A 15000-nucleotide genomic window follows, 5' to 3' on the forward strand; every position below is an offset into this window, starting at 1 on the left:
CCTATCCCTGCTGTTTGTTAAGTAAATATTGATCAAGGAGAGACATATCTCCTGACAGCAGTAGCACAAGCTGGGGACTTGTACTGCAGACAGGGTGGACTTAAATGGATAAACTCAGATGCTTTAGGAAGGCCACACAGAGATTACTAGATAAAAAGGCAAGGAGTCAGAGAGTTGGCTTTCCTTTCCCCTCTGCAGGGGGCTGGGCCTTGGTTTATGTGGAACCTCCATGATAGAAAGAAAAGTCATCTGCTCCCTGACACAGTCTTATAAAGCAAGAACCCTACGTCTTAGATGCCCAAATGACTTCATATTTTTCTCTCTTGCCAGCTGATGCATTAATAGTGCACACAATAAATGTGGAGTTTAAGTCCCTCTCCTTGAGCACACGTGGGAGGCTACCAAGGGGCAGCTCCTCAGTGACATAAATTTTCATCTTTCCATTGGTTTCAACAGAGAGTTTACATCCCCTGTGGATGGTCTACCTCTGGTTGTGCTGGGCTGGGGGCACACATTTTTTTCAAGATCACTTTTTTCCCACTGCTCCTCCAAGTGGGTGGTTCACTCTGATGCCTGTGGGATAAGGTACACACCACCTTATGTAAGGGTGCCCAGTTTAGGCTGCGTGTCAGTTCTCATAAGCAACAGTGAAGATTTATTGGACTGATGTGTGTAACGGTAGTAAAGCAGCAGAAAGCAGTAGCAAAATTGCCAAGTCATTAGTGGCTGTGATTTCTTGTAAAATTTCAGCAATGGGTAACAGCAACCTCATTTTAGTAAACTACCCGAATTTGGGTGGACGTTAGAAGTTAATGCAAGTGCTTCTTGGAGCAGATTTTTAAGCACTCCTCAGAGATAGGATCGAAAGCCTCCGAACCATGCACAAGGCAACTGTAAAACTATTCACCTTGTCGGGGGCGGGGGGGGGCAGAGGGAGAGGATCAGACATTAATTTTCAGTACGGGGTCCCATGTTTAGAAGTACCAAGACCAATGCAACCCTTCTAATATTGTAACAGCGTCAGACAACTGCTTGGCTGTAGCGCACAAATCTGAAGATCCTTCAGACAGGGACAGCTGGGCTAAGCTCGAAACCTTTTCTCATACGATGTCTAATCTGCATTAAACTTCAGCTCCATTTATACGATTAGGCTGGCCAGAGTGTACCTACAGACTTTGCCTGCGGTATTGTGCCGGAGTCTGATAGTGTGTTGTATTACTAATGTTCCAAGAGTAAACACACTTGTAGGAAACAGCTATAGTTCAAGGCTGCACTTTAAAAAAATAAATGTTTCATCAGTCTTAGCAAAGGAACAAACGGCAATAACACTCTGTATCATATTTTACAAAGCTTCAAAAGAACAATGTCCCGTTGAGTGAAATTCAGTAGCATTCTGTAAACATTAATTTAAGGAAATCAATAGGCTCTGTGAGCTAAAGCCATATTGCAAGATAAACTGGCTGGAGTGCTACTTTGTCAAACAGATTTTAGTTTTCTCGGCTAGATAAAGACGGTTTCAAAATGGGGTAACGTGTTGCAACCAAGGTTTGAAAACTATGTGGCCTTCAAACAGTCTGCTTGTTCCTACTACAAAGCTGGATAAACATACTTTAAAAATGATAAGATTGGGCCAGGATTGATTTTACTTTCAAATTTTATATAAAGTAGAATTCTTGGTCAGTGTGTGTTTGGATTTTTTTGATCCTAATTATGAGCAGAAATAAAGAAGTGCAGCACAGATAGCTCAAGATGTCAGGCTGCCAGGAGAGGTTAAATTATCTGGAGGTGCTTCTTTTTTTTTTTTTTTTTTGCAATTGCAGGATTTTATGGATTTAAAAAATCTTTATTCATGTTGACCTGGTGGGCAACAAGTCGCTTTGCCAAATAGAAAAGCCAAAATCTCTAGTGGACTTAGGATCAGAGGTCTTCAACTGGTGAAGGCTGCTCACGTTGCAGAGCGCAAGGTCATGGTAATGGGAGGTAAACAGGTTGGAGGGGGTGAGAGGAAGAAGGCCAGATCACTCTTCTAGTTCGATGATCTAGAAGGTGGCTATAGAGAGGGGCTCCACAGGGAGCCTCTTAACCCAAGAATAAGGCGTAAACAGCACCTATTAGGCAACTGATGGAAAACCTCTCTGGGATGATGAGTCCACTGCCAGGGGAGCAGTCTCTCCATTGGTAGCTCAGGTCAGACAGCTTTAACTTGTATGCACAGTGATGCGCACGAGCACAGGAACAGCAACAGTGGAAGAGGTTCAGTGGAAATATTTTGGCTGAGAAAACCTCATACAAAACACAAACCAGATGTGCACAAGCACCCCCTGCCCCCAAAGTCAGAGTAAGATGAGCTTTGGGGGTACAATGCAACCTTCTTAAAGGAGATGCTTGAGAAACTCCACATACATCATCCACATGTAGCCCTGAGCTCCCTTCCTCACATGAGGAAGATTCAAGCCTGTGGGCTTTTGGGGCAAGCTGGCACCTAAATGTCTATTCCCATATCCACAACCTGTCATGTAGGAAACCTCCCAAGGACAAGCCCTTCCCAGTCCCTCCCTACCCACTTCTCAGTGGGCTTGTGGGGAGGCTGGTGACACTGGGACCAGCCCCTTCCTCGCATGCCAGGGAGCCGCTTGCTTTAATGAAGAGCTACAAGGCAGCCCACCCACCCACCAGGCCTGCCACAGATCAGGGACTTGCACAATTTTCAGCTGCAGGCACAGTTCTGCTGCCCTTTTACAGGATAACGCTGCCCTGAGCAGCACTGCCCTACTAACGGTTTTTCTGCACTCACAAGGGCAGCGTCTGCAATACCTTGCTGGTGTCCTGGCTCCTGCCACGTTTATCCAGGCCATCACCTCCTCTCACGCACACACTCTTTTCCCCGAGCGCAGCGAGCTGCTGCGTGGGACCATCTTAACACTGTGAGTTGGTGTGGCAGCATATCAAGCAGGAGGCTTTGGCTTCTACACAGAAATTGGAGGCAGGTTTTGGAGAAAGTTGCTACACTTTTTGGCGCGAAAGCCATGGCAGCATATGGCCCAATGTTCTCAGTTTAAGTCTGACACTTAACATTATTTAACAGTTTCTGTGTTAGGTGCTTTATAAGGTAAAGGAAATTAACAATTTTCAGCTAATTAGATCACTCAATTGGCTGAACATCCTGGACACCTCTTAGAAAAAAACAGGTTGGCTCAGGCGATGGAAAGGCTAATGCCTCTTCCATTATCACTTATGAGGAGAGGGAAATAGTTGGAAAGGATGCTTTTATTTTAAAAACACAAATGAAAAATACCTCAACTCTTGGACACTGTAGTAAACACACTTTTCTCCCAACCACCACCTTTCTAGAAAGCAGGACACCAATTTGCCCACCACTGCATGTGTCCTAATCCCCCTGACTACAGCAGCAGCTCTCTGGTGCCACCACGGTATGCATTTATTGCCTCCAAGTTTCCTCTCATGACTCCTGCTGTACAAATCTGTTCAGAAACAGATTTTTTTTTAAAGATAAAAAGATGGACAAGAAATTGGGTGGCTGTTGAGGACTGTCTACTCTCCTACTGTGGCACACAAAGAGAAGCCCACTTTTTGCAGCAGCACTAATAACACAGCACTGAGCCTGGCGTTTGGGAAGGGAAAAGCATTAGCCCAAGTCCAGCTTAAAAGAGAAAAATTAGGAAAACAACAGAGGTTTCTTAATGCATTTACTGTTACACTGTAACTTTTTTCCTCTGGAAAACTGGAAAAGCTGGAAAACACATGCCACTCAAATGATTTAAGACTGTATTTTAAAAGTGTTTGTTTGAAATGAAACTGAGATCCCTTACCCCTTGAGTAGAGTTTCGGGCACTAGTAATCTACCGCTGGCTTACTGTTATCTCCTCCACCAAGCTCACAAAAAGGGGAGAGAATGGGCATGGCTCTTACAAGGAAAAAAAACCTGGCAGTGGGGCTTCTGAGATGTCTGATAATATCGGGGAAGTGAAAGTGGTAGTGCAGTGAAAATGGATACTGCGTGATACATTAGATTTAATCACTTGCATTTCAATTAAGCTTTTCCACAAATAAAGATTGGGAAGTACTCTGCAGGCTCCCTGCAGGGCTGGAGAACCAAGCGCCGTTGGTGCTTCATGCCCCGGCTGGACACACACAGCAGCGCTTCCGCAGCTTGCTCAGGCTGAAACCCCCCTGGGATCTCTGTCCCAGGACTGCTGTGCCCATGGTTCAGGGGATGAGCCTATGCATCACAGAAACTCTCTCATGCAAACACAACGGTCTTTAACAAGCTAGTTTTAAGCACAAAACTTGGTAAGACTTGACAGTAGAGTGGGCTAAACAAAATAAAAAGACTTTCCATTTTCAATTTATTTAGACTTTTTGCATCTTGAAATTCAGTTCTCCCCTTTCGCCATCCTCAAAAATAAACAATAGCATTTTACTGGGGAAATGATTATTAAATTTCCTTTTCTCCCTTACCAATGAATTAGAACTGCATGAGATGTAGAGACTTCTAATGGAAACTCTGATTGCCCTTAACTTACTGCATTGCCAATAGCACTGCTGCAGAATGGAAAAATCACTAAGGCTCCTATGGCTTACAATAGTTGGGGGTTTAGTATGTGTTGGGAAATGTAAGAAAGAACCCCGGGAGAGGTTACTATCGCACCCCAGAAGCTGTCTCATTCAAAAACTGATGGAGAAATAAAACTCATGCATAGATGAATAGTCTAACTCAGTCCCTTTGTGGTGAAATGCAATCTGCTACAAGAGGCTGTGTACAATGCCAAGCCACATATTACGTACCCTGCTGCCAAATTCTGTCAGGTACTACATACAGGCGCCCACAAAAAACATGTCCGGAAAAGCGAGTACAGGGGTGACCACCCAATTCTGTCTGTGCTGCGGGAACAGCAGAGAGGTTATTGCAAACTCTCCTGGACACATCAGCCAGATGGGAATGTTATGTGTTACTCAGAAGGACCCAGCCTGGACTGTGATGAGCAGGTATGTGTCTCACCAGTAATAAGTCCTTTGCTCTCATGGCGTATTTCCATGCACAAAAGAACTGGGCAGGCAGAAACTACTGGTTAGACCACGTATATAGAGGAAAAGTGGTTCACAGAGGTTGTAGTGTGCGGGGACTTTTTTATGTTCAGTATAGTTTGGCCCTGTAGGTGAACCATTAACACTGTAGTAGAAGTGACAAGGGTTTATACATCTAGAGTACATCTTATACATAAAAAAATTTAGTAGCAATTAGTAAACATCTGTAACTGGTGTTGCTTGCTCTTGCTCACTCTTCCCACCTCTCTGCATTGCAGTCACCTTTGTCTTCTCTGTCTGGCCCTGAAAAGCTCCAACTGTGCCCTGTCCCTCCTCAGTTTGCCTGTGTTGGGGTGGGGGGAGCAAGGAGGGAGCTAAAGGAGAGGGATGGGGAGCAGGTGGTGTTTAATCAGTCTGGCAGGGAAACAGGCAGTCACCAGTGGTCCTTCTGGGGTGGCATAAAGGTGGTAAGCATGCCCTCTGGCAGCAGGGGACCTCCTTTCCTCCTTCCCATGGCTGAAGGTAGGATCAGGGGAAGAAAATCGTGCACAGTTATGTGTGAGAGGTGTTGTGAATGAAACTGACTCCACCAGCCCAGGCTCCCCCCAGTTAACTCTGACAAACCTCCTCCCAGTGTAACCATGCTTTTTTGGGCAGCCAGAGCCTGTTGTGATGGGATAAATTGCTCTATCTATTCTACCCTGAGCCAAACTGGGCTGCAAACAGCCCGTTACAAACTTCAGTGCAGGACCTGCTGAGGACTGGTGAGCCTTGGAAGCCTGTGAGGTCCAAAGACCTAGCCTCCTATGTGCTAATGGACTGAGCTCCCTCTCTTTTGACTCCTCTTTATCCCTTGCGGAAGGAAGTGTTGTGACTCCAGATGGCACTGGATTAGATAACCTCGAGGCTAGGCCTCGTCTGATGGAGCCAGCCCTCTCCGTAGTTGCATGAGATAAGCCACTTCGGCTTCCCCCTGAACATTGATGCTCGGCAGTTAAAGGGCTTTTATTTGCAACGTTGATTTCCCCTCTCTCCTCTAAAAACTTCTGAAGTTGCAGACTACTGCTTTAAATGCATTTACATGTCTATGCCACCATCCTCCCCTAAGTCCCAATCAATGCAGCAGCCTTTCTGCTTAGCAACAGAGATCATGCCACCCTGGTCTGCCGCTCTCTACAAAGCCTCTCCGTTACCTACAGAAACAAGTTCAAGGCCACATCTTTGAGCACTCTGGACCACCACCTGGACACGGCTTCTTCTGAGGGCACATTTCCACCAGAGCCTTGAAACCACCTCCCCACAGAGGGCAGTTCACGAGTCCCTCTGGTGGCACACAACAAGGCAGAGCCCATCTCTGTACCTTCCCCCTCTGCAGATAAGGAAGATGAACCTTGCCCCTTCCAGATCTACAGGGAGAAATCATCTCCAATACGTTGATTACCTTTGGCCAGCCCTTCTGACGGTCCCTCTCTCTCTCGCCCACCCACACTCGCACGTCAGGAAGACGTCAGGCTCTTTCCCTGCACTGTGAAATCCAGCAATACGCTAGTAGTGCAGTTGATGGGCTCTGCGTAACTACAGAAAGTGATCCAATATCCTGAAGACTCCTTCCCTCTAGGACTGAACAGTATTCCTTAACTTCACTTCTTGTGTTATTATTGTCACTTCAGTGGGATACTGAACCGTGGCTACTTCACCTCCCAGGTTATCTCTCTCTGATACAGGTGAAGGACACGCAACCTTCATAGACCCCTGCAATATTCTGCTGTAATTTCCTCACATCCTCAGTATTTTGCCTTTACAGATTTAAGTGCCTTTGAGATCAGCGTCCCTCTTGCGCTCCATGCCAATGTTGGAAAGCCTCTTTGCAAGCAAATCCATGCTGACGCTGCTCTCTCAGCTCAGGGATACCTGCTTGGAGAAAGGGCAGGACCCCAGAAAGCTGGGCCAAAAACCAGTGCGGGTCACGATGCTGCTATATGTCTCCCATGGTTTCCAAAGGTTATGACAGTTTGCTAATTCACATTATGAAAGCCCGACTCTCATCCATTTTAAAACACATTGAAGATATCAAGCAAACAGCGTTCTGCATGAAGGTGACCTATTCAAAGCCCTACAGGACAGGCACTCCTATCTGTAAGACTTCTGTTAAAGTCAGTCACACAGCCCCGACCCTGCACTACGAGACGGTATTGCCTGGGACCTCCTCTTTTGGCAAGAGTGCCTTACAAAAATAAAAACAATGCCCCCCTCCACCCCACATCCATAAACATGATGGCTCTGTGATCCAAATCCAGGTCTGCATTTAATTCTTAGTTTTAAAATAAACAAATGAAACTTTTTCCCAATTAACATTTAACATATATTCACACATTTGACTGTATAGTAACAGAACAAAGGACAGCTCTTCAGCTGGCACAGATTAATTAACTCCAATGATTGCTGGAGCTGATTTACACCAGAAACTGAGAATCCAGCCCAGAATTTAGTTCAGTGTCAAGAAGAAAAAGCACGGGGTGGGTGGGATGCGGAGGGAAAAATCTAACAAAGCTAGTAAGCTAACCCACTATTTCACGTCTCTCTGGTACGACATTTATATAGAACAGCTTAAATAAAGTTTAAAAGATCAAACATTCTCCTCAATTTTCACAGTACAGAATGTTCTATGTCCTTTTAATGTGACACACTAAAACAGGATATAAGAAATTTCAGCCGATCAGGTGTTGTGAACACCCTCCTCCACGGGACAGTGCTGCTTCTCCAGAAGTTCTGAGTGAGAAATTTAGCTATGTCAACTAAAAGAAGTTAAGAAAGCCTGAAGAAACATTTGCAACTTGCATGTTACCCATTACCGCAACTAGGATTTATTAAATGGTAAGAGAAATCACTGGTTTCTTTTCCTTTTCTTTTTTTTTTCCTCTTTTTTTTTTTGCAAACACCAAGTTTTAAAATTGAATTGCCTAGTCTAACGAACTCTTTCTATATGCAGGATGAATGAAAAAGCATTTCAGCTTGTGAGGATTAAGACTTTGTGCGAGTGAGGGACCACATGGGTTAAAATTCACCTTGCTTCTCACTCCTCATCTACGATGGATTTTTGGAAAATGACAGACATCTGGAAATCAGTTTTACATAGAAAAATAGAAAACAGGGAAGAACTAGGAAGATGAATAAAGGCTCATCATAGACACAAAAGACCAGAGCAAAAAGAAGCTTGGATTTGGGTATTCTTGTCTGGCAAGGAGGCAGGCAGTAAGGCTAATGAAGCATTTGCGATATGGGACGTATGCCAGCGTAACAAAGAAGATGTGCATCAGCTCTGCAGATGTGCCAAAGCCCCCAGAGCAAAATAATGACATAATCACCATCAGTGTCACAGACCAGACTGTACACAAGGTGACATGGGAGAGAATAAATAAGAGTCTTTAGAGGCCTGTAGTACACACACGGGAAGGAACAGCCATTCCTCACAACTGCCACAAGAGAGTGGCGAGATGTTGGGTATAATGTGTGCAGCTAGCAAAAGAAATCTTGAATTGTGCAAGGCTAACGCACTATAAATTGGTGCTTTTCTCAATCTCCAGTTTACATTTCAATTCCCACTACCCCTTGTTGAACGCAAAATGAAATGGCAGTAGGAGTCGGAAGAGTTTGCCAAGTTTTGTTTTGGTCTTGTTGTTGGTTTCTTTTTTTTTTCTTTTTTTTTTTTTTTGGAAGGGGATTGTTTTGTTTGAGAAGAGGATGGAGCAATAAGGATTAGTACCGGTAAATAACTGTAAAAGAAGACAACCAAAAACCCCAAAACAAAACACACCACACCACCACTACATGCACACACACACAGAGGCACAGAAACCCTGCACCATTCAGCTGGAACAACCCTAGGATTCCCCCAAAGCAAAATTAGAAACAAACGAGGATGGGTTTTGCTTTTTTTTGGGGGGTGTGCTTTCTGGTTTACTGCTATCTGTGAACTAAACCAGGAAAAAACCCACTAAAATATTTTTCCACGCTAAAAGACAAGATGACTATTTTATTGATCAGTAATAAAACACCGCTTAGGGCAATTTAGTACTTAACATGTTATTTGCGGTGGGGAGTAATCTGAAAAGCTCTGAGTAGCCTTAAATCATTTCACAACAGCTCTTCCTGCATAAAAGCAAGTATTCGCCTCATTACAGCTGTGTGATTTTGTGGTATATTTTTTTACAGGACTTTTGTCAATTTTTAAAGGGAACATCTGTTTGATAAAGTAGAACAACACTGGTAGTAATCCACAGGCCTAAGTGGGCAAACTGTGAAAGAGCAGGAGATATGCTGAAGGTGCCAACAGGACTCTCGCAGAAGGAACGCTCAAGTACGTAATTGTTTGCAGGATCTGGCCCTACAAGAGGAGCTCAGAAGAACAAAGCACTTGGCTTCACCAGTGTCCCTTTTCATTGCTTCTAATGAAAGATTCATAAGAATAACTTTAATTTTTTATGATCTTTTTTTGCACTACAGTATTAGCTGCATCTACTTTGTATGCAATTTCTTCTTAAATACAGAAAACCTGTTTTAAAATGCCAGGTATAATAACTTAGTCAGTACAATAATTCATCTTGATTGTTGTGTGGTCCTTCTTAACAGCAAGGAGGTGAGATGGAGCCCAGAAAAATGTTTTATATGATTATTCATTTTCATTGCAAAGTGATGTATTGATGAAGAATGCAGGTGAAGGTCCGGAGTGGAGTTCTTTTTTATTTTTTTTAAGACAAAAAAAAATTATTAAAACCTCCCTAATTTGCTAGTTAAACTGTTCGGTGGAAGAATGATTGTATTTGTCCTTTTTGGCTTCGCCCAATTAATTGAAGCAGTAACATAACGATTGTTAATAAACAGCTCTAATTTGACTGTACTTCTTGCCTATCTACTAACCGCACCATATCTTTGTTTAGCATAGCATCAGGGAAAACAAGGAAGTATGTATATAATTTGTTCTGTTGTATATGAAGTTCAGTAATTATGCCACAGTGGATTCTAAATTAATCACAGAAGGCACAACGATATTAATAATCTGTTTAGCGAACGCCGGCATCTTTGTACTTTGATGTTATGAACAGCGACAGTATGAACTGTGGCAGTTTTTTAAACTGGGTGAGTGTTTGTTTCTGTTATAGCTTATACCAATGTTTTCTTTTATGCTTTTTCTATTGTGTACCTTTCTTCCCTCTAAGAAAAAAAAAACAACCACAAAACAAAACCACAGAACAACCCAACAAATAAGCCTCCGCTTATTTGGGTATGTTTCGATCAAACCTGACAGATCAAATTTTTAATTTATTTACCAAAGTTTCGTTGCAGCCATTCTTCATAATTACAGCAGCACTTTATTTTTTTTTTATTCCCTTGAATAGGAGAGAAGGGGTTCTGAGAAAGTTTTTAATTAGCTAAATAGGTCTGTGTAATCTAGATGAAATAAACACGCCCATTTGAAAAGGTTGTTAGAACTTTTCTAGCCATTTAATCCATAGATGGCTGAACACAATGATACCTTCCACAGAAAGCTACAGCCACCACCAGCAGCTGTTAGAAGAGAGCTTGCTCCCTGCTCCTATTGATAACCCTTTGTGGAATGAAGAAAAAGAGCTGAGGGAAGGAGAACTGAATGTCAGACAATAGACATCGCTACACACACTGTCTCTGAACTTTCCTCATCTCTGAAGGACAATTAATTATGAAGGCCTTTGGGGTAGGTCGAAGCAAGGGAAAACCTACTGCTGGCCCAGCACTCCAGCCGCTATCTCTGTGTTTGTTAAATGGTTGTGCCTGTTGGGGAACCAGAGTAGCAGCCACCAAAATAGCCAATAGATCATTTAGGAAAAAAGAGCAAAAGATTTTTTTATGTGTGTCTGTCCTTGTATAATTCTATTCTCACTGTGAAATCATCCATACACAAAACACAAGGACAATTTTTTTTTTTTTTTTAGAAGAGCCACAGGGTAGGTTACAGTCAGAAACGGCCTCTCAGTGGTGTGTTAAAAAGGATGGTCTTTTCACCAAATCATTTCACAGAGGCAAAACAGACAAACACAAAGAGTTGAGACTTTTTCTCCTACATTAAATAGAGTAACTGATAAGGTCAGACATATGATACCTAAAGACATGAATCTGTGAACTCTTGAAGTCAAAGGACTTCTCTGTGCAAAGGAACAATCTTTCAAAGGAAATAGATCATAGAACTCCACTGAATCCCCTTTAAACTTTATGAAGCAGGAGGAGAAAAAGCTCTAAGTAGGGAAGCTTGACAGAAGAGCCTTGAACTATTTTCTGAAGGAAAGATGAGACCCTCCCTAGGCTGCCACAAAACATCTTTTTTTTTCTAAAGGCTCTTCTGAACTTTGATATGTGCCAAGACACCGCTATTGAAAGCTGTATAATTATGTGCTATAGCCACTGTAGAAAATGCTTTGTTCACCACAACAAAGAACAATAAGCAAAGTAAAGTGACATTACACTGTATCTTTTTCTTTAAGAATGTTGAGAAAGGTCACGGTACGTTATAACTAATAAAGCTGTTGAGTAAGGAAGTTTAAAGTTGATCTTGCTGTGCTTAAATGTAACCCAATGACAAAAAGGCAGAGGGAACTAAAATTGTAATGACATTAAAAAATAGATCATATACCAACGTGCCAACTTCATTATACAAACACCTTGAATCCAAAGGACACAAACAGAAAAACCGAGTGTAGTCCTGCAACAGTATTCCTCTCGCGATTCTCTCCCTAATAGCTTCCAACTACAATCTGCAGTTCAACTAACTGCAAAAACTGATTAATAAGCACTAATTGATACATGCAATGCGCGGTCCTTCTATTGCAAGCCATGGATTTTGTTACTTGATTAAAAACCGGGTTCATTTCCTGTGCAGTTTCAAGGAAAGCTCTGCTGTTTCACAAGACAGCCTCTTCAAAATTTTTTAAAAACACAAAAAGGAAAAAGGCCTGAAGGCATCAATTAAATTTCCTGAAAACAAGATTTTTAGGTGAAAGAGAAATTCCATCTAGACACCTATGTTTCAGTTTTTCTTTGGAGGAATCAGGACAGTTATGTTTGCTATTCTCAAATTGCCAAAGCAGCTTTACGCTCTTTGCTGCAGATCACCAGACAGCGGCCTTCCGACTTTGTCTTTAAGAATGCTGAGAATGATGTTGAAACGCTGCAACAATAAAGCCCTTGAAGGAGGAAGTATACAGCTGAGGGAGAAAATGCAAGGAGTTTAATGCTGAAACAAACAACTGTCCCGTTAGGCTGTGCCCACTGCTGGTACCACCAGAAGTGCAGAGACTGCCAGGGCAGATCAGTTTGTATGGAAAGAGCAACCTCTGAGATGGAAGTTAGCAAGTTACGACTTGATTTTCCTCTTCTCTTGAGGCCACTTTGCGCTGCTCCAGTTCTGTAAAGGAGTATTAGGGTGGCTATAAATTGTACTTTACAGTGCCTGTATATCGCAAAACCACTCGTAAGTGGCCTTGGTTTAAATAAGAATCGTGTTTGAAGGCTTTAATTCTCCTGATGAACATGATTTCAGTTCAAGATGAATCCTGCAGATGAAACTGGGGAAGAATACAGCTTCCTAAAATAAGCACGAGTGGCCAAAATTTTCAATAATTTAGGATGTCTTAATTTTTGGATACAGTGCTGGGCACACTTCATTTTCAGGGAATGGACCATCGAGGACCTCCTGACAAAGTGGCTCTCATTAACAGATCTCCAGTTGAGCATCCCAAAATGGAATTGGCCTAAAACCATCATCACTTCTGAAAATTTTGGCAGCCAGCATTCCTCTCAAGGGTTTGTAGGCTGCTTATGTGACTGGGTTATTACTTAGATTCTATAGGTGGTGTTATTTGAATTGTTTTACATAATCTCATTGATTTTTATGGGACTAACTCAGAGGGCCTTAAGTTAAACATTCTACTAAGACTTGAGTACAACTGGTCTTAATTAGGTTTTTCCCACTAGTATGGTTTTCCCCTGCCAAAAGAAGAGCAAACTTCTTAAAAATGGTTTTCTCCCCCTTCAAAATGACGACACATGCCGTAACTAGCGCTATGAAAAGAGGCAATCATCGTGTAAAGCCCCACTGTACCAAAACTGCATATAGTGTATTTGTGCAAATGACGCAGCTTGGCAGACGTTTCACCATTGTGATCAATCTCAATAACTGCGTCTGCAAAATCGGGCGAGTTCCCGTGAAGCAGCAGGCAGGCTGAGCTCAGAAAGATGGTGTGTGGGGGGGCTTGCTTTGGTGCTCATTTGCTCGCTACGCAGAGGAGCGTGGTGAGTGTAAGGAGTAGGCAGCAGGGCATAGAGCGAAATTGCTAGCACAGAGAGACCCTGAGACTTCAGAACTAAGACTGAGTCGTTAAATGCCCACAAGGAAAAGGAACAGGCATCGTGCAGAGCGATGTTAATACACAGAGAACAACGGTAACTACAAAAAAATGCTAGGGAACAGGGATGATGGAGGAGGAGCGGGAGCCAAAGCAAGGCTAAAAACCAGGTATTGTCCTCAGGCCAATTTCTTTTGCTAGTTTTAAGTACATAAATTGGGAAAAAAAATCATTTATGGTTTTTAGCCATAATTTTAACATATGGCATGGTGTCCCCCTTGTTTGAAATCATCCTTCCACAAACACAACTGTGAGCTCTGATGATCTATTTTAGGGTGGATTTTGAGAGTTACAAAATTATTTGGGATATTTTTTCTTTTAATGCATAGCCACAATACCTGACTTTAATTATTGCAGCTGGCATTCAAAAGCCTATGGCAACACCACAGATAAGACAGATGTCAAGTGGCACAGCAAGCTGTCCTCTCTTTCTGACCAACTTCAGCATTTGTGCCAGGACACTGATGTTTGTGGCTTTCATTCACCAAGACAACCCATCTTCTCCCTCCCTGGGAGAATAGTCGCAGAGCAGAGAAGCATCTTTACCTTCCACAAAAAAAATAGTGGGGCTTCCCCCCCAGCCCCCCTTCCAAAACTCAGTTTCAAATTGCCCTGTGCAGCTCAGCACTGGCTTCTCCAGCTAACCCTACCGTGAGAGAGAGAAATGTGGAACTGGCTACACACATACACACACGTGCACGCTAAGCGCAGACAAAGTTGCATCGCAGTGGAGGAGACGTCGTATCTGCCTCTGGCTGGCAGCCACAAGGGTACAATGGCAAAGCTAAAAGCGATAGGACATGTGGTTTGTTAAACATCTTATTTAACTTTGCTACAAGCTGTCAGTTGCAATGCGCAGGGAAAGGAACACAGTATCACAGATTCCTGAGCAAATCAATGGCACAGCCTGATATGGACCAAATGCACATTTTAGCTTTATCATTTTTCCTAATAGTCCATTTAGGAGTAGTAAAGTATATGCATGAATTTCTCCCAAGAAGACATAAAGGGTAAGGGTTTAGGAATAGTATTGTAGGTGATTTAAGAGAAAAAAACATATCAGACTAATCAGAAGATCAGGAAAGCATCACTGAAGTATGAGAGGAAGGAACTTTGATGAAGCTAAATACGGCAAATGCTCAGTTTGCTAAATCCTTTTGGATCCAATTTCAACATTACAGTACTTGTCATTTTTGCTTTGCAGCTTGTGAAGGAGGGGCCGGGCATTTATCAGGAAAAGTTACACTGGCTACATTAAAAACTGCACCGTACAGTTTAATGATCTCATAACTGCTGGATCTTCAGTGCAAAACCAAGTTTTAAACCTCTAGGAAGTTCTCATTATACTAGATAATACAAGAAAGACTGAGTGAAAGAATCTGCAAATCATCGCCATTTATAACACCTTTTTCCCTCCAAGATAGGGATAAAAAACCCAAGGGGCTCCTTTCCTACCAGCTGCTAGACCCTTTGGCCGAGAAGAGACTGCAATCACTAGCAGTGCTAAACATATGACATT

The 15000-nt window shown here is 42.7% G+C and overlaps 1 protein-coding gene across 7 annotated transcripts in view; it reads right to left on the minus strand.

Moving 5' to 3' along the window:
* Positions 1-15000, minus strand: part of PROX1 (prospero homeobox 1) — a 50097-nt gene that overhangs the window by 11782 nt on the left and 23315 nt on the right. The window lies entirely within an intron of this gene.

The sequence above is a fragment of the Phalacrocorax aristotelis genome, chromosome 3, assembly GCF_949628215.1.
Source record: "Phalacrocorax aristotelis chromosome 3, bGulAri2.1, whole genome shotgun sequence".
Lineage (NCBI taxonomy): Eukaryota > Metazoa > Chordata > Aves > Suliformes > Phalacrocoracidae > Phalacrocorax > Phalacrocorax aristotelis.